This window comes from Prionailurus bengalensis, chromosome B3, assembly GCF_016509475.1.
Source record: "Prionailurus bengalensis isolate Pbe53 chromosome B3, Fcat_Pben_1.1_paternal_pri, whole genome shotgun sequence".
NCBI lineage: Eukaryota > Metazoa > Chordata > Mammalia > Carnivora > Felidae > Prionailurus > Prionailurus bengalensis.
Genome location: NC_057355.1, coordinates 24,311,702 through 24,330,618, shown reverse-complemented (window position 1 = coordinate 24,330,618; position 18,917 = coordinate 24,311,702). Strand labels below are relative to the sequence as shown.

At 56.0% G+C, this 18,917-nt stretch overlaps 11 non-coding genes across 11 annotated transcripts; all 11 read right to left on the bottom strand.

Moving 5' to 3' along the window:
- Positions 1-17: 17 nt before the first annotated feature.
- Positions 18-98, bottom strand: LOC122469758. The gene has a single exon (XR_006293642.1). It is a non-coding gene; the product is annotated as a small nucleolar RNA SNORD115 (small nucleolar RNA).
- Positions 99-1,753: 1,655 nt separating this feature from the next.
- LOC122469773 lies at positions 1,754-1,834 on the bottom strand. Its single transcript, XR_006293658.1, has one exon. It is a non-coding gene; the product is annotated as a small nucleolar RNA SNORD115 (small nucleolar RNA).
- Positions 1,835-3,562: 1,728 nt separating this feature from the next.
- LOC122469762 lies at positions 3,563-3,643 on the bottom strand. Its single transcript, XR_006293647.1, has one exon. It is a non-coding gene; the product is annotated as a small nucleolar RNA SNORD115 (small nucleolar RNA).
- A 1,738-nt stretch (positions 3,644-5,381) lies between these two features.
- On the bottom strand, positions 5,382-5,462 carry LOC122469770. The gene has a single exon (XR_006293656.1). It is a non-coding gene; the product is annotated as a small nucleolar RNA SNORD115 (small nucleolar RNA).
- Positions 5,463-7,183: 1,721 nt separating this feature from the next.
- Positions 7,184-7,264, bottom strand: LOC122469763. The gene has a single exon (XR_006293648.1). It is a non-coding gene; the product is annotated as a small nucleolar RNA SNORD115 (small nucleolar RNA).
- Positions 7,265-8,998: 1,734 nt separating this feature from the next.
- LOC122469766 lies at positions 8,999-9,079 on the bottom strand. Its single transcript, XR_006293652.1, has one exon. It is a non-coding gene; the product is annotated as a small nucleolar RNA SNORD115 (small nucleolar RNA).
- Positions 9,080-10,808: 1,729 nt separating this feature from the next.
- On the bottom strand, positions 10,809-10,889 carry LOC122469750. Its single transcript, XR_006293634.1, has one exon. It is a non-coding gene; the product is annotated as a small nucleolar RNA SNORD115 (small nucleolar RNA).
- Positions 10,890-12,604: 1,715 nt separating this feature from the next.
- LOC122469755 lies at positions 12,605-12,685 on the bottom strand. Its single transcript, XR_006293640.1, has one exon. It is a non-coding gene; the product is annotated as a small nucleolar RNA SNORD115 (small nucleolar RNA).
- A 1,739-nt stretch (positions 12,686-14,424) lies between these two features.
- Positions 14,425-14,505, bottom strand: LOC122469749. Its single transcript, XR_006293632.1, has one exon. It is a non-coding gene; the product is annotated as a small nucleolar RNA SNORD115 (small nucleolar RNA).
- A 1,725-nt stretch (positions 14,506-16,230) lies between these two features.
- Positions 16,231-16,311, bottom strand: LOC122469759. Its single transcript, XR_006293643.1, has one exon. It is a non-coding gene; the product is annotated as a small nucleolar RNA SNORD115 (small nucleolar RNA).
- Positions 16,312-18,043: 1,732 nt separating this feature from the next.
- LOC122469751 lies at positions 18,044-18,124 on the bottom strand. Its single transcript, XR_006293635.1, has one exon. It is a non-coding gene; the product is annotated as a small nucleolar RNA SNORD115 (small nucleolar RNA).
- Between the last annotated feature and the right edge of the window lie 793 nt (positions 18,125-18,917).

Genomic DNA, 18,917 nt, shown 5'->3' with positions numbered 1-18,917 from the left:
GGACGTTGCTCTCCATTTGGCCTCAGCGTAATCCTATTTAGCATAATTTTTAGGTCATCATCTCTCTTTGAGTCCATATGAGTTCTCATCATTGACCCAACCCAGGCAGTCCCCACACACCTGTGCCTTCGCCCCACAGGCTCAACATGCTTACCAGAGATGTTGGGTGAAGCGCAGGATGGCCATTTAGACTCCTGGCTTGGGGCCTATTTCTGAAGTGGGGCCAAACTGTACACTATGCAACAGGTGGGATCTCAGTCTGGGCATGTCCTCTGTGCAGAGAGAGGCAGCTCAGGCATGACAACACTCTTCCTCATCGGACCTCACCTTGTGGCCATGGGACTGAGCCCTGAATGTGTGGGGCCATTCCCTCATTCAGGACGCCAGCAAAAATCCAGGGATGGCTGGAAGGATGTGTCCAGCCTGGTTCCAGGTACAATGTACACCAGGGAAAGCAGGGCCCCTATAAGGAGCTGAGCATAGAGGCTGCAACAGCAGGCAGCAGGCCAGCCGTACAGGTCCCCCCACCGTGTGATTGGCACACCACTTGTTGATCTGGTGGCATGCAGAATCCCAGCCATGGCTAGCAAGGCATGGCCTTGGGCTTTGCCAGGAATGGGCAGGCATGGTGGCCTGGAACAGGACATGGATGCTGCACTGGTGGACCTCTGCAAAGATTCCTGGGGTGCTTAGGGGCTAGGCATGCATCCCACCAGCATCCACATCCATCCCCAAACAGTGCTGTCCCATGTCTCCCATGGGGACAACTCATCCCTTTCTGTCTTTGTGCTTAGGTTTAGCACAGGAGGGTGCACAAGACAAGAACCCTGTCCTGTCCTGGGACACCAGCCAAAAGGCCATTGGCAGGCAAATCCCCAATCAGTCTGGGGAACACTACCTGGCCCCATGAGGCCACGTGTCCACTAAGTGGGCCCATCAAGAGGACTTGTGAGTCAGCAGCCAAGCAGGACACTAGGGGTCACAGCCAAGCTGCGGGCATGCCTCAGGGACCATCTATCTGCTATTACAAAGCTGTCTAGTATCCAACTAAGTAGTCCCGGGTCTGCCCTCTTCCTCCAATGCCCATTGTGGGAAATTTGAATGGAAACTCTAACCTGGGGGAGGTTGAGGGGGGTTCCAATGCTGAGTGCAGCACCACGCCTCCTCCAAGGGCCTCAGTGTTTCTGAAAACGCCCTGAGTGCCCTCCCACACTGAAGAATTCAGCCCATGAGCCAGAAAGAAAGAGGATCCCACTGGGCACCATGGAATCACTTGTAGAGCACAGGTGACCTATACTTTCCTGACAGCCCACTGCATAGGGCAGACTATCAGGGACATGCCAGCTTTTTGGGGCAATGACGGAGCCCCAGTCCACAGATGGCTGGCGTTGCCCTGTGGCCAGGCTCCCCAATTGGCCCAAGTGCACTTGCCCTCTCGCTACTCACACAGGCATCCACTCTCCTCCCATGGTTGGGGCAATGGTGAGACCCTGGCCACATGACAACGTCCCACTGAAAGACCCTAGGACACTGAAGGAACTTAGTTGGGCTTCCAGGGAGGTGTCCCAGGATGCACTAGAAATGAGCACACAAGCACCATGGTGGGAGGCTGACTGGGCAAGTAGAGGCCCATAGATCAGGGAGAGCTGCCCTGGGGAGCCTCGAGGGATGTGTTGCCTCCAGCCCCAAGTTCCAGGGCTTCGACAGGGCCACAGGGTCACCAGAATACTGCCTCAGGTCAGTGCACTACATTGGACCTCAGCATAATCCTACTGAGTGTAATTCTTAGATCATCATCTCTCTTTGAGACCATATGAGTTCTAATCATTGGCCCAACCAAGGCAGTTCCCACATGACTCTGTCTTCACTCCTTCAAATCCACATGCTTACCAGAGAGGGTTTGTGAAGTGTGGATTGGTCATTTGGACCCATAGTTCCAGGCCTATTCCAGATGCTGGAAAAACTTCCCTCCATGTGCCAGGTGGGATTTCAGTCCGGGCACAGGATCTGTGCAGAGAGTGGCAGCTCAAGAATGACAACCCCCTTCCCCATCAGACTTCACCTTGTGGCAATCAGACAAGCTCAGAATCCGTGGGGTTGGGACTGCATCCATGGCACCAGACAAAACCGTGGAATGGCAGTAGGGAAGGGTGCAGAGTGGGGCCAAGGCCCTCAGCCTCTGTGGTTCCACTGGACACCAGGGAAATCAGGGCCACACAGGAGTCTGAGCATAGAGTCTGCAACATCAGGCACAAGGCCAGCCACACAGGTCTACTCCTAAGCATGATTGGGACACCACTTGGTGGGCTGTTGGCAGGCATAATACCGGGCATTGGATTGCAGAGACTGGCCATGGGCTTTGCCAGGAATGGGCAGGCATAGTGTCCTGGAAAGGGCCATGGCCACTACCCCAGGGACCCAAGAAATAGATTCCTTGGGTGCTCAGGGGCCTGGCGTGCATTCCACAACCCTCCACCACCTTCCCCAAACAGCGCTGCTCCATGTATCCCATTGGGACACCTAATCTCTTCCGGTATTTGAGCTTAGGGTTAGTGCAGGGAAAGGGGCTACCACGGTTCCCAAGCAATGTCAACATAATTGGGAATTAAATGCACAAGACAACAACCTGACATTGACATGTCTTGAGGTACCCATTGAAGTGCGGCTGTCATGCAAAGCCCCAACAGAGTGGGGGAAGTCCTAAGGGCCTCACAAGGATAGAAATTCAGAAGATGGGGCCAAGGTGAAGACCCTGGGGCCAAGAGCCCCATGCCACTCGGGGTCCGGACCAAGCTGCAGGCATTTTTCTAATACCATCCACTCGTTATGCCAAAGCTGTCTAGTGTCCAGCCAAGTAGCCCCAGCCAGGGCCCCTTCCTCCAACGCCCACTGCATGATATTTGGGCGGACTGCTTCAATGCAGGAGATCACACTGGCCATCAACAATGAACACCACAGCACCTCGCAGTGCCTTCTAACGCCTCAGTGATTCTGCCATCCACCAGAGTGCCATCCCACACTGGAAAACGTGGTCCATAGGCTGTCAAGTAAGAGGATCCTGCAGGGGACCGTGGCATCCCTTGCAGGTGTCACGGGTGACCTGTTTGTTCCAGACAGCCTACTGCACAGGGCAGACATTCAGGGACACACTCTCTGGGACGATGACAGAGCCCCAGTCCCACAAGATGGCTGGCATTGCCCTGAGGGCAGCCTCGTGAATTGGCAGAAGGGCACTGGGTCTCTGGGTACTCACACAGGCATCCACTCTCCTCCCATGGTGGGCTCAATGGCGAGACCCTAATCACCAAGATGACTTCCCATTGAAAGACACCAGGACACCGAAGGGGCTTAGTTGGGTTCCCAGGGATGAGTCCCGGGAAGCACTAATAATGGGCACACAACGCCCCAGGGTGGGAGCACGTCTTAGTAATACGGAGGCCCAGACCGGGGAGAGCCCCACTGGGGAGCCTCCAGGAATCAGTCACCTCGAGCCCCAGGCTCCAGTGCTACGCCAGGGCCACAGGGGTCCCCAGGATCCTGCCTAAGTGGGGTGCCCTCCAGTGAGCCTCAGCATAATCCTATTGAGCATAACTGTTAGGTCATCATCTGTCTTTGAGACCATATGAGTTCTCATCATTGACCCAACCAAGGCAGTCCCCACCTGCCTCTGACCTTTACCCGCCAGCTCAACATGCTTACCAGAGAGGGTTTGTGATGCACCGGGTGGACATGAGGGCCCCTGGCTTGAGGCCTGTTCCCAAAGATGGGCCAAACTCCCCTCGTGTGCCAGGTGAGAGCTCAGTCAGGGTGCAGGATCTGCGCAGAGAGAGGCAGCTCAGCAATGACGAACACCTTCCCCATCAGACCTCACCTTGTGGCAGAGGGAGGGATCTCTGAACGCGCAGGGCTGGGACTGCATTCATCACACCAGGAAAAATCCTGGCTTGGTGGGAAGGAAGGCGGCAGCGTGTCCCAAGGTCCTCAACCTCTGTGGCTCTGCTGGACACATGGGAATTCAGGGCCCCACAGTGGACTGAGCATGGAGGCTGCAAAAGCAGGCACCAGGCCCCATGCACAGGTCCTCCTGCAATGTGAATGGGACACACCTTGGCAGGCCGGTGACAGGCAGAATCCCGGGCCTTGGCCCAAAGGGACCGGCTCTGCATTTTGACAGGAAGGGGTGGGCATGGGGTCATGGAAGGGCCCACGAACACTACCACGTGGATGCAATGCCAAGATCCCTTGGAAGATCAAGGCCCTGACAGGCATCCCACTAGCATCCACCACCATTTCTAAGCAGCGCTGCTCCATGGATCCCTTGGGGGCACCTCATACCTTACAATCTTTGAGATTACCATGAGGGAAGGGTGAGGGGCCAGCACAGTTCCCCAGAGACATCAAACTCCCTGGGACTTGGGGCACAAGTCAAGAACCCCAGCGTGACCTGGCTCATAGCACCGACATAAGGGGCCCATTGTCAGGCAAAGCCCCATCCAGTTACAGGATGACCCATGGGCCCCATAAGAACATGCGACCACCAGACAGTGCCAATGGTGAAGAACCCGGAGGCAGGAGCCTGCATGCCACTCGGGGTCTGGACCATGCTGCCAACATTTTTCAGATACCGTCTACCCATTATGCCAAAGCTGTCTAGTGTCCAGAAAGGTAGCCCCGGGCCAGGCCCCTTCCTCCAAAGACTATTGCTTTGGAGGTCTCAGGAATCTGGGCTCACTGCATCTACACAGTTGGTCACATTGGCCATCTGCAATGCCCACCACAGCACATCGCGTGCGTACTAAGGCATCAGTGATTCTGACATCAATTGGAGCGCCCTCCCACACTGGGAAACGTGGCCCATGGGCCGTCAAGTAAGAGGACCCGTAAGGAACTGTGGCCTCCCTTGCAGATGTTGTGGGTGACCTGTTTTTTGCAGACAGCCTAATGCACAGGTCAGACATTCAGGGACACGCCAGCCCTCTGGGGCGAGGACGAAGTCCTGGTCCCACAAGATGGCTGGCATTGCCCTGAGGCTCCCTTGCAAATTGTCCAAAGGGCACTGGGTCTCCGGGTACTCACACAGACATCCACTCTCCTCCCATTGTGAGCTCAATGGCGAGACCCTGGTCACCAAGGCGATGTCCCACTGAAAGACACCAGGACACCAAGGGACCTTAGTTTGCTTTCCACAGATGCATCCCAGGAAGTAGTAGTGATGGGCAAAACGCCCCAGGGCAGGAGCACATTTTAGGCATGTGGAGGCCCAGAGACAGGGGAAAGCCCCACTGGGAGCCTCAAGGGATCTGTCCCCTCGAGCCCCAGGGGCCAGTGCTACACCAGGGCCTCAGGGGTCAACAGGATCCCTCAGTGCGGTGCCCTCCACTGGGCCTCAGCATAGTCCTATTGAGCATAAGTATTAGGTCATCAACTATCTTCGAGACCATATGAGTCCTCATCATTGCCCCAACCAAGGCAGTCCCTACCAGCCTCTGCCTTCTACCCGCCAGCTCAACATGCTTACCAGAGAGGGTTTGTGATATGCAGGGTGGCCATAGGGGCTCTTGGCTTGGGGCCTGTTTCCGAAGATTGGCCACACTCCCCTCCATGCACCAGGTGAGATCTCGGTCGTGGGGTGGGATCTGCACAGAGAAAGGCAGCTCAGCAATGACAAGCACCTTCCTATCAGACCTCTTTTGTGGCAACGAGAGGGATCCTAGAATGCCCAGGATTGGGACGGCATTCATGATGCCAGCAAAAATCCTGGCCTGGCAGGAAGGAAGGTTGTAGCGTGTCCCCAAGGCTGTCAGCCTCTGTGGTTCCACGGGACACCGGGAATTCAGGGCCTCACAGGAGTCTGAGCATGGAGATTGCAACACCAGGCAACAGGCCCCATGCACAGGTCCTCCCACAAAGTGATTGGGAAACAGCTTGGTGGGCTGGTATCAGGAACAATCCCGGGCCTTGGCTGGCAGGGACTGGCCCTGCATTTTGCCAGCAATGGGCAGGCATGGGGCCCAGAAGGGCCCACGAATGCTACCACACAGATGCAACATCAAGATCCCTTGGGGGATCAGGGCCCTGAAGGGCCTCCCACCAGCATCAAACAACGTCACCAACCATTGCTGCTCCAAGGCTCCCATGGGGACACCTCATCCCTTCCCACCTTTGAGATTACAGTGAGGGAAAGGTGAGGGGCCAGCATGCTTCCCCAGTGACTTCAAACTCACTGGTACTTGGGGTCACACGTTAAGAACCCCAGCGTGCCCTTGCTCATGGCACCAACCAAAGGACCACTGTCAGGCAATTCCCATCCAGCTACAGGATGACTGATGAGCCCCATATGGACACGTGACCACCGGGGGGGTCAATGGTGAAGAACCCGGTGCCAGGAGTGCACATGCCACTCAGGTTCCAGGCCACGATGCACACATTTTTCAGATACCATCTACCCGTTATGCCAAAGCAGTCTAGTGTCCAGCCTGATAGCCCCGGGCCTGGCCCCTTCCTCCAAAGCCCATTGTGTGAAATTTGGGTGCACCACTTCCATGCAGGAGGTTGCTTTGGCAGACTGTAATGCCCACGGCAGAACCACGCGTGCCTACTAAAATATCAGTGATTCTGACATCAACCGGAGCACCCTGGGAAATGAGGCCCATGGGCCTTCAAGTAAGAGGATCTCACAGGGACCGTGGCATCCTTTGCAGGTATCGTGGGTGACCTGTTTTCTCCAGACAGCTTAGTGCACAGGGCAGAAATTCAGGGACATGCCAACCCTCTGGGGCAAGGACAAAGCCCCAGTCCCACAAGTTGGCTGGTATAGCCCTCAGGGTGGCCTCGCCAATCGGCCCAAGGGCACTGGGTCTCCAGGTACTCACACAGGCATCCACTCTAATCCCATGGTGTCCTTAATGGCGAGACCCTGCTCACCAAGACGATGTTCCACTGAAAGACACCAGGACACCGAGGGAGCTTAGTTGGGTTCCCAGGGATGAGTCCCAGGAAGCACTGGTAATTGGCACACAATGCCCCAGGATGGTAGCACGTCTTAGGCGTATGGAAGCCCAGAGACCAGGGAAAGCCCCACTGGGGAGCCTCAAGGGATCGGTAGCCTCAAGCCCCAATTGCCAGTGCTACGTCATGGCCACAGGGGTCCCCAGGATCCCGCCTAAGTGGGGTGCCCTCCAGTGGGCCTTAGTGTAATCCTATTGAGCATAATTTTTAGGTCATTATCTGTCTTTGAGGCCATATGAGTTCTCATCATTGACCCAACCAAGGCAGTCCCCAAATGCCTCTGCCTTCTAACCACAGCTCATCATGCTTACTAGAGAGGGTTTGTGATGGGCAGGGTGGCCATGAGGGCCCATGGCTCGGGGCCATTTCCAAAAGACAGGTTAAACTTCCCTCCGTGCACCAGGTGGGATCTCAGGGCGCAGGATCTGCATAGAGAAGCAGCTCAGCAATGACAAATGTCTTCCCCATCAGACCTCACCTTGAGGCAATGGGAAGGGATCTCAGAATGCACAGGGCTGGGACTGCATTCATGATGCAATCGTGCAATCCTGGCCTGGCAGGAAAGAAGGCTGCAGCATATCCACAAGGCCTTAGGCCTCTGTGCCTCCACTGGAAATAAGGGAATTCAAGCCCCACAGGAATCTGAGCATGGAGGCTGCCACAGCAGGCACCAGGACACAATCACAGGTCTTCCCGCAGCATGATTGGGACAGATATTTGCGGGTCGGTAGCAGGCAGAATCCAGGGCCTTGGCTGGCAGGGACCGGCCCTGCATTTTTCCAGGAATGGGCATACATGGGGCCCTGGAAGATTCCACAAACGCTATCACACAGACGCAACACCAAGACCCCTTGGGGGAACAGGGCCCTGACAGGCATCCCACCAGCATCCAACACTGTCTCCATCAGTGCTGCTGCATGGCTCCCATGGGGACACCTCATCCCTTCACGTCTTTGAGATTATGGTGAGGGAAAGGTGAGGGGCCAGCACAGTTCCCCAGCATCTTCAAACTCACTTGGACGTGGGGTCACAAGTGAAAAACCGCAGTGTGCCCTAGCTTGTAGCACCTGGCTTGTATGACCAAAAGGCCATAGTCAGACAAAACACCATCGATCTGTGGGACGACCCACAGAACCCATAAGGACACACGACCACCAGACGGTGCCAATGGTAAAGAACTCGGGGGCAGGAGCCTGCATGCCACTCGGGGTCTTGACCATGCTGAGAGCATCTTTCAGATTCTGTCTACCCGTTATGCCAAAGCTGTCTAGTGCCACTCAAGTAACCCTGGGTTCAGCTCCTGCCTCTAAAGCCCATTGCATGAAATTTTGGCACACCGCTTCCATGCAGGAGGTCACAGTGGCTGTCTGCAATGCCCACCGCAGCACGTCGCATGCCTACTAAGGCATCAGTGATTCTGACATCAACCGGAGCACCCTCCCACACTGGGAAACATGGCCCATGGTCCGTCAAGTAAGAGGATCCCGCAGGGAACCATGACATCCCTTACAGGTGTCACGGGTGATATATTTTTCCAGACAGCCTAGTGCACAGTGGAGACGTTCAGGGACACGCCAGCCCTCTGGTGCCAGGAGGAAGCCCCAGTCCCACAAGATGGCTGGCTTTTCCTTGAGTGTTCCCTCGCCAATCGGCCCAAGGGCACTGGATCCTGGGTACTCACACAGGCACCCATTCTCCTCCCACAGTGGGTTCCATGGCGAGACCCTGGTCACCAAGACAACATCCCACTGAAAGAAACCAGGACACTGAGGGAGCTTACTTGTTTTCCCAGGGATGAATCTCGGGAAGCACTAGTAATGGGCACACAATGCCCCAGGGTGGGAGCACATCTTAGGCGCTCGGAGGCCCAGACCAGGGAGAGCACCACTGGGGAACCTCGAGGGATCAGTCGCCACGAGCCCCAGGATCCAGCGCTATGCCAGGGTCACAGGGGTCCCCAGGATCCTGCCTCAGTGCGGTGCCCTCCACTGGGACTCAGCATAATCCTAATGAGCATAATTTTTAGGTCATCATCTGTCTTCGAGACCATGTGAGTTCTCATCATTGACTCAACCAAGGTAATCCCCTCTCATCTCTGCCTTCTACCATCTAGCTCAACATGCTTACCAGAGAGGTTTTGTGATGTGCAGGGTGGACATGGGGGCCCCTGGCTTGAGGTTTGTTCCCAATGATGGGCCAAACTCCCCTCTGTGCACCAGGTGGGATCTCAGTCAGGGCGCAGGATCTGCGAGGAGAGAGGCAGCTCAGCAATGACAAACACCTTCCCCATGAGACCTCACCTTGTGGCAATGGGAGGGATCTCTGAACGCGCAGGGCTGGGACTGCATTCATGACACAATCCTGCAATCCTGGCCTGGAGGAAAGGAAGGCTGCAGTGTGTCCACAAGGCCCTCAGCCTCTGTGGCTCAACTAGAAACAAGGGAATTCAGGGCCCCAGAGGAGTCTGAGCATGGAAGCTGCAACAGCAGTCACCAGGCCACACTCACATGTCCTCCTGCAGCGTGATTGGGACAGACCTTGGTGGGTCGGTGGCAGGCAGAATCCCGGATTTTGGCTGGCATGGACCGGCCCTGCGTTTTGCCAGGATGGGCAGGCATGGAGACAAGGAAGGAACCATGAACCCTACCACACAGACGCAACACCAAGATCCCTTGGGAGAACAGGGCCCTGACGGGCATCCCACCAGCATCCAACATTGTCTCCATCAGCGCTGCTCCATGGCTCCTGTGGGGACAACTCATCCCTTCCCATCTTTGAAATTACATTGAGGGAAGGGTGAGGCACTAGCATGGTTCCCCAGCACCTTCAAAATCACTGGGTCTCTGGGTCACATCAAGAACCCCACCATGCCCTGCCTTGTGGCACTGACCAAAGGGCCATTGTCAGACAAAACCCCATTCAGCGGTGGGGCGGCCCCTAGGGCCCATAAGGACACACGGCCACCAGATGGTGTCAATGGTGAAGAACCCGGGGGCAGGAGCCTGCATGCCACTCAGGGTCTTGACCATGCTAAGAGCATCTTTCAGATACCGTCTACCCATTATGCCAAAGCTGTCTACTGTCCTTCCAGGTAATCCCGGGCCCAGCCCTTGCCTCCAAAGCCCATTTTGTGAAATTTGGGTGCCCTGCTTTCAAGCAGGTGGTCACATTGGTCGCCTGCAATGCCCACCACAGCACGTTGTGTGCCTACTAATGCATCAGTGATTCTGACATCAACTGGAGTGCCCTCCCACACTGGGAAATGTGTCCCATGGTCCATCAAGTAAGAGGATCCCGTGGGGGACCATGGCCTCCCTCACCGGTGTCGTGGGTGACCTGTTTTTTCACACAGCCAAATACACAGGTCAGACTTTCAGGGACACACCAGCCCTCTGGGGTGAGGAAGAAGCCCCAGTCCCACAAGATGGCTGGTGTTGCCCTGAAGGCTGCCTCACCTATTGGCCAAAGGTCACTGGGTGTCCGGGTTCTCACACAGGCATTCGCTCAAGTCCCATGGTGGGCTCAATAGAAAGACCACGGTCACCCAGACGACGTCCACTAAAAGACACCAGGACACCAAGGGAGCTTATTTGAGTTCTCAGGTATGAGTCCCAGGAAGTACTAGTAATGGGCACACAGCACCCCAGTGTGGGAGCACGACTTTCGTGCGTGGAGGCTTAGATACTGGGGAGAACCCACAAGGGAGCCTCAAGGGATCGGTCGCCTCGAGCCCCAGGTGGCATTCTCCGCAAGTGCCACAGGGGTCCCCAGGATCCCTCCTCAGTGCCGTGCCTTCCACTGGGCCTCAGTGTAATCCTATTGAGCATAATTTTTAGGTCATCATCTGTCTTTGAGACCATATGAGTTCTCATCATTGACCCAACCAAGGCAGTCCCCACCCACCTCTGCCTTCTACTTGCCAGCTCAACATGCTTATCAGAGAGGGTTTGTGATGTGCAGGGAGGCCATGGGGGCCCTGTCTCTGGGCCTGTTCCGAAGATGGGCCAAATTCACCTCTGTGTGCCAGGTGGGATCTCTGTCGGGGTGCGTGATCTGCGCAGAGTGAGGCAGGTAAGCAATGACAAACTCCTTCCCCATCAGACCTCACCTTTTGCCATGGAAGGGACCTTAGAATGCATGGGTATGGGACTGCATTCATGACATAATCTTGTAATCCTGGCCTGGAAAGAAGGTAGGCTGCAGCACAACCACAAGGCCCTCAGCCTCTGTGGCTCCACTGGAAACAAGGGAATTCAAGCCCCACAGGAGTCTGAGCATGGAGGCTGCCACAGCAGGCACTAGGCCACATGCACAGGTCCTCCCACAGCATGATTGGGACAGACCTTGGCGGGTTGGTGGCAGGCAGAATCCCCGGACTGGGCTGGCAGGAACCAGCCTTGCGTTTTGCCAGGAATGGGTTGTCATGGGTCCACAGAAGGGCCCACGAACGCTACCATGCAGACGCAATGCCAACATCCCTTGGGGGATCAGAGCCCTGATGGGCATCCCACCTGCATCCAACACTGTCTCCATCAACGCTGTTCCATGGCTCCCATGGGGACACCTCATCCCTTCCCGTCTTTGAGTTTATGGTGAGGGAATGGTGAGGGGCCAGCACGGTTTTCAGGCGCCTTCAAACTCACTGGGACTCAGGGTCACAGGTAGAGAACCCCAGCGTGCCCTAGCCTGAGGCACCGACCAAAAGACCATTGTCAGAGAAGGCCCCATACAGCTGCGGGATGACCCCTGGGGCCCATAAGGACACACGACCACCAGACGGTGCCAATGGTGAAGAACCAAGAGGCAGGAACCCGCATGCCACTCGGGGTTGGGCCACGCTGCCAGCATTTTTCAGATAGCATCTACCCATTATTCCAAAGTTGTGTATTGTCCATTCAGGTTTATCACCATACCTGGCCCCTGCCTCCAAAACCCATTTTGTGAAATTTGGTTGCACTGCTTCCACGCAAGAGGTCACATTGAGGGTGTGCAATTCCCACCACAGCATCTCGTGTGCCTAGTAAGGCATCAGTGATTCTGACAAAAACTGGAGTGCCCTCCAGACTGGGAAATGGGGCCATGGGCCGTCAAGTAGAGGATCCCGCGGGGGACGGTGGCATCCCTTGCAGGTGTAGCGGGTGACATGTTGTTTCCAGACAACCTAAGGCACAGGGAAGACGATCAGTGACTCGTCAGCCTTCTGGGGTGAGGACGAAGCCCCAGTCTGGCGTTGCCCTGAGTGCTGCCTCACCAATTGGACCAAGGACACTGGGTCTCTGGGTACTCACACAGGCATCCACTCTCCTCCCATGGTGGCCTCAATGGCGAGACCCTGGTCACTAAGACGACTTCCCACTGAAAGACACCAGGACACCGAGGGAGCTTAGTTGGGTTCCCAGGGATGAGTCCTGGGAAGCACTAATAATAGGCACACAACGCCCCAGGGTGGGAGCACATCTTAGTAATGTGGAGGCCCAGACCAGGGAGAGCCCCACTGGGGAGCCTCAAGGGATCGGCGACTCGAGCTCCAGGTGCCAGCGCTATTCCGGGGCCACAGGAGTTCCCAGGATCCCGCCTCAGTGTGGTGACCTCCACTGGGCCTCAGCATAATCCTATTGAGCATAATTTTTAGGGCATCATCTGTCTTAGAGACCTTATGAGTTCTCATCATTGACCCAACCAAGGCAGTCCCCACCCGCCTCTGCCTTCTACCCTCTAGCTCAACGTGCTTACCAAGGATGTTTTATGATGTGCTGCATGGCCATGGGGGCCCCTAGCTTTGAGGCATGTTCCTGAAGATGGGCCAAACTCCCCTCCGTGCGCCAGGTGGGATCTCGGTGGGTGCACTGGATCTGCGAGGAGAGAGGCAGCTCAGCAATGACAAATGCCTTCCCCATCAGACCTCGCCTTGTGGCAGTGGCAAGGATCTCAGAATGCACAGCGCTGGGAGTGCATTCATGATGCAATCCTGCAATCCTCGCCTGACAGGAAGGAAGGCTGCAGCGTGTCCACAAGGCCCTCAGCCTCTGTGGTTCCACTGGAAACAAGGGAATTCAAGCCTCACAGGAATCTGAGCATGGAGGCTGCCACAGCAGGCACCAGGCCATATGCACAGGTCCTCCCACATCCTTATTGTAACAGACGTTGGCGGGGCAGTAGCAAGCAGAATCCTGGACATTGACTGGCAGGGACTGGCCCTGTGTTTTGCCAGGAAAGGGTGGGCAGGGTCCTTGGATGGACCCATGAATGCTACCATGCAGATGCAATTGCAGATGCAATGCCAAATTCCCTTGGGGGAACAGGACCCTGACAGGCATCCCACCAGCATCCAACGCTGTCTCCACCAGTGCTGCTCCATGGCTCCAGTGGGGACACCATCCCTTCCCATCTTTGAGAATACAATGAGGGAAGGGTGAGGGGACAGCACGGTTCCCCAGTGCCTTCAAACTCACTCAGATGTGGGGTCACAAGTGAAGAACCGCAGTGTGCCCTGGCTCTTGGCACCGACCAAAGGGCCATAGTCAGACAAAACCCCATTGATCTGCGGGATGACCCAAGGGCCCCATAAGGACACACGACCACCAGATGGAGCCAATGGTGAAGAACCCGGGGGGCAGGAGCCCGCATGCCACTCGGGGTCTGGACCACGCTGCAAGCATCTTTCAGATACTGTCTACCCCTTATGCCACAGCTGTCTATTGTCCACTCAGGTAACCCAGGATCCGTTCCCTGCCTCTAAAGCCCATTGCGTGAAATTTCACCGCTTACATGCAGGAGGTCACATTGGCTGTCTGCAATGCCCACGGCAGCACGTCGTGTGCCTAATAAGGCATCAGTGATTCTGACATCTACCAGAGCGCCCTCTCACACTGGGAAACGTGGCCCATGGTCAGTCAAGTAAGAGTATCTCATGGGGGACCGTGGCATCCCTTACTGGTGTCGCAGATGACCTATTTTTTCCAGACAGCCTAGTGTACAGAGGAGACTTTCAGGGACACAACAGCCCTCTGGTGTGAGGACGAAGCCCCAGTCCCGCAGGATGGCTGGGGTTGCCCTGAGGGCACTCTCACCAATCGGCCCAATGGCTCTGGATATTCGGGTACTCACACAGGCATCCATTCTCCTCCCATGGTGGGCTCAATGGCGAGACCCTGATCACCAAGACAATGTCCCACTGAAAGACACCAGGACACTGAAGGAGCTTAGTTGTTTTCCCAGGGATGAATCCCGGGAAGCACTAGTAATGGGCACACAACGCCCCAGGACGGGAGCACGTCTTAGGCGCTTACAGGCCCAGACTGGGGAGAGACCCACTGGGGAGCCTCAAGGGATCAGTCACCTCGAGCCCCAGGATCCAGCGTTATGCCAGGGCCACAGGGGTCCCCAGGATCCCGCCTCTGTGCGGTGCCTTCCACTGGGCCTCAGTGTAATCCTATTGAGCATAATTTTTAGGTCATCAGCTGTCTTCGAGACCATATGAGTTCTCATCATTGACCCAACCAAGGCAGTCCCCACTCGCCTCTGCCTTCTACGCGCCAGCTCAACATGCTTACCAGAGAAGTTCTGTTATGGGTAGAGTGGCCATGGGGGTCCCTGGGTTGTGGCCTGTTCCCAAAGATGGGCCAAACTCCCCACCGTGCTCCAGGTGGGATCTTGGTCATGGCGTGGGATCTGCACAGAGAGAGGCAAGTCAGCAATGACAAAACGCCTTCCCATCAGACCTCATCTTGTAGCAATGGGATAGATCTCAGAATGCATGGTGCTGGGAGTGCATTCACGATGCAATCCTGCAATCCTGGCCTGGTTGGAAGGAAGGCTGCAGTGTTTCCACAAGACCCTCAGCTTCTGTGCCTCCAGTGGAAACAAGGGAATTCAAGCCTGACAGGAATCTGAGCATGGAGGCTGTCACAGCAGGCACCAGGCCACAAGCACAGGTCCTCCCAAATCCTTATTGCGACAGACGCTGGCAGGGCAGTAGCAGGCAGAATCCCAGGCATTGGCTGGCAGGGACTAGCCCTGTGTTTTGTCAGGAATGGGCGGGCAGAGGCCCTGGATGAGCCCACGAATGCTACCATGCAGACGCAACACAAGATCCCTTGGGGGAACAGGGCCCTGAAAGTCATCCCACCAGCATCCAACACTGTCTCCACCAGTGCTGCTCCATGGCTCCCGTGGGGACACCTCATCCCTTCCTGTATTTGAGATTACGGTGAGGAAAGGGTGAGGAACCTGAATGGTTCCCCAGTGCCTTCAAACTCACTGGGACTCGGGGTCACAAGTCAAGAACCCAAGCATGCCCTGGCTCATGGCACCGACCAAGGGCCATTGTCAGACAAAACCCCATCCAGTTGCGGGATGACCCACGGGCCTCATAAGGACATGCAACCACCAGACGGTGCCAATGGTGAAGAACCTGGGGGCAGGAGCCTGCATGCCACTCCGTGTCAGGGTCACACTACCAGCATCTTTCAGATACCTTCTACCCATTAAGCCAAAGCTGTCTAGTGTCCATCCAGGTAATTCCTGGTCTGGCCCCTACCTCCAAAGCCCATTGCATGAAATCTGTGTACACTGCTTCCATGCAGGAAGTCACATTGGCCAGCTACAATGCCCACCACAACACGTCACTTGCCTACTAATGCATCAGTGATTCTGACATCAACTGGAGCACCCTACACACTGGGAAACGTGGCCCATGGCCATCAAATAAGAGGGTCTCACGTGGGATCATTCCATCCCTTGCAGGTGTCACGGGTGACCTGTTTTTTCCAGACAGCCTAGTGCATGCGGGAGTTGTTCAGGGACATGCCAGCCCTCTGGGGTGAGGACGAAGCCCCTGTCCCACAAGATGGCTGGCATTGCTCTGAGGGCTCCCTCGCCAATCGACCCAAGGGCACTGGATCTCCTGGTACTCACACAGGCGTCCACTATCATCCGATGGTGGGCTCAAGTGGGATCCTGGTCACCATGGCGAAATCCACCTGAAAGACACCAGGACACTGAGGGAGCTTAGCTGGGTTCCCAGGGATGAGTCCCGGGAAGCATTAGTAATAGGCACACAATGCCCAAGGGCGGGAACATGTCTTTGGCCTGTGGGGGCCCAGACCTGGGAAAGGCCCACTGGGGAAACTACAGGGATCGGTCGCCTCGAGCCCAGGTGCCAGTGCTACGCCAGGGCCACAGGAGTCCCCAGGATCCCGCCTCAGTGCTGTGCCCTCCACTGGGCCTCAGCATAAACCTATTGAGCATAATTTTTAGGTCATCATCTGTCTTCGAGACCATATGAGGTCTCATCATTGATCCATCCAAGGCAGTCCCCTCCCGCCTCTGCCTTCTACACGCCAGCTCAACATGCTTACCAGAGAGGTTTTGTGGTATGCGGCATGGCCATGGGGGCCACTGGCATGAGGCTTGTTCCTGAAGATGGGCCAAACTCCCCTCCATGACCCAGGTGGGTTCTTAGTCAGAGCACGGGATCTGCACAGACAGAGGCAGCTCAGCAATAACAAAACACCTTCCCCATCAGACTTCACCTTGTGACAATGGGAGGGATCTCAGAATGCGTGGGGCTGGGACTGCATCATGACGTAATCCCGCAATCCTTGCCTGTGGGAAGGGAGGCTGCAGCGTGTCCACACGGCCCTCAGCCTCTGTGGATCCACTGGAAACAAGGGAATTCAAGCCCAACAGGTCTCTGAGCATGGAGGCTGCCACAGCAGGCACCAGGACACAAGCACAGGTCTTCCTGCAGCATGACTGGGACAGACCTTGGGGGGTTGGTGGCAGGCAGAATCCCAGGCATTGGTTGGCAGGGACAGGTCCTGCGTTTTGCCAGGTTTGCAGGAACAGGTCTGTAATGGGCAGACATTGGGCCCTGGAAGGTCCCACGAATGCTACCACACAGATGCAATGCCAAGATCCCTTGGGGGATGAGGGCCCTGATGGCATCCCACCAGCATCCAACACTGTCTCCATCAGCACTGCTCCATGGCTCCCGTGAGGACACCTCATCCCTTCCCGTCTATGAGATTTCCATGAGGGAAGGGTGAGGGGCCAGGATGCTTCCCCAGTGCCTTCAAACTCACTCGGACGCAGGGTCACAAGTGAAGAACAAAGCATGCCCTGGCTCATGGCACTGACCAAACGACCATAGTCAGACAAAACCCCATCGATCTGTGGACGACCCACCGGCGCCATAAGGACACATGACCACCAGACAGTGCCAATGGTGAAGAACCTGGAGGCAGGAGCCCAGATGCCACTTGGGGTCTGGACCACGCTGTGACCATCTTTCAGATACCATCTACCTGTTATGCCAAAGCTGTCTACTGTCCACTCAGGTTACCCCTGGACTGGCCCCTGCCTCTAAAGCCCATTGTGTGAAATTTCGGCACACCGCTTCCACGCAGGTCACATTGGCCATCTGCAATGCCCACCGCAGCATGTTGCGTGCCTAATAAGGCATCAGTGATTCTGACATCAACCAGAGTGCCCTCCCATAATGGAAATGTGGCTCATGATCCATCAAGTAAGAGGATCCCATGGGGGACCGTGGCATCCCTTACAGGTGTCATGGGTGATCTATTTTTGCAGACAGCCTAGTGCACAGGGGAGACGTTCAGGGACACACCAGCCTTTTGGTGTGAGGAGAAGCCCCAGTCCCACAAGATGGCTGGCGTTGCCCTGAGGGCATCGGCCCAAGGGCACTGGATCTTTGGATACTCACACAGGCATCCATTCTCCTCCTATGGTGGGCTCAATGGTGAGACCCTGGTCACCAAGACGACGTCCCACTGAAAGACACCAGGACACTGAAGGAGCTTAGTTGTTTTCCCAGGGATGAATCCTGGGAAGCACTAGTAATGGGCACACAATGGCCCAGGGTGAGAGCACGTCTTAGGCGCTTGGAGGCCCAGACCAGGGAAAGCCCCAATAGGGAGCCTCGAGTGATCAGTTGCCTCGAACACCAGGATCCAGCTCTATGCTAGGGCCACAGAGGTCCTCAGGATCCCGCCTCTGTGCGGTGCCCTCCACTAGGCCTCAGTGTAATCCTATTGAGCATAATTTTTAGGTCATCATCTGTCTTCGAGACCATATGAGTTCTCATCATTGACCCAACCAAGGCAGTCCCCACCCTGCTCTGCCTTCTACCCTCCAGCTCAACATGCTTACCAGTGAGGGTTTGTTATGCACAGGGTGGCCATGGGGGCCCCTGGCTCAGGGCCTGCTCCCAAAGATGGGCCAAATTCCCATCTGTGCTCCAGGTGGGATCTCAGTCGCTGCATGGGATTTGCACAGAGAGAGGCAGATCAGCAGTGACAAAACGCCTTCCCATCAGACGTCACCTTGTGGCAATGGGAGGGATCTCAGAATTCGCAGGGCTGGGACTGAATTCATGACACAATCCTGCAATCCTGGCCTGGTTGGAAGGAAGACTGCAGCTGGTCCACAAGGCCCTCAGCCTCTGTGGCTCCACTGGAAACAAGGGAACTCAAGCCTCCCAAGAATGCTCAGGCATGGAGGCTGCCACAGCAGGACCAGGCCACATGCACAGGTCTTCCTGCAGTGTTACTGGGACAGACATTTGTGGGTCAGTGGCAGGCAGAATCCTGGACCTTGGCTGGCAGGGACCGGCCCTGTGTTTTGGCAGGAATGGGCAGGCATAGGGCCCCAGAAGGGCCCATGAATGCTACCACGCAGACGGAATGCCAAGATCCCTTGGGGGAAGAGGTCCCTGACGGGCATCCCACCAGTATCCAACACTGTCTCCATCAGCACAGCACCATGGTTCTGGTGGGGACACCTAATCCCTTACCATCTTTGAGATTACGGTGAGGGAATGGTGAGGGGCAAGCACGGTTCCCCAGTGCTTTCAAACTCACTAGGTCTCAGGGTTACAAGTCAAGAAC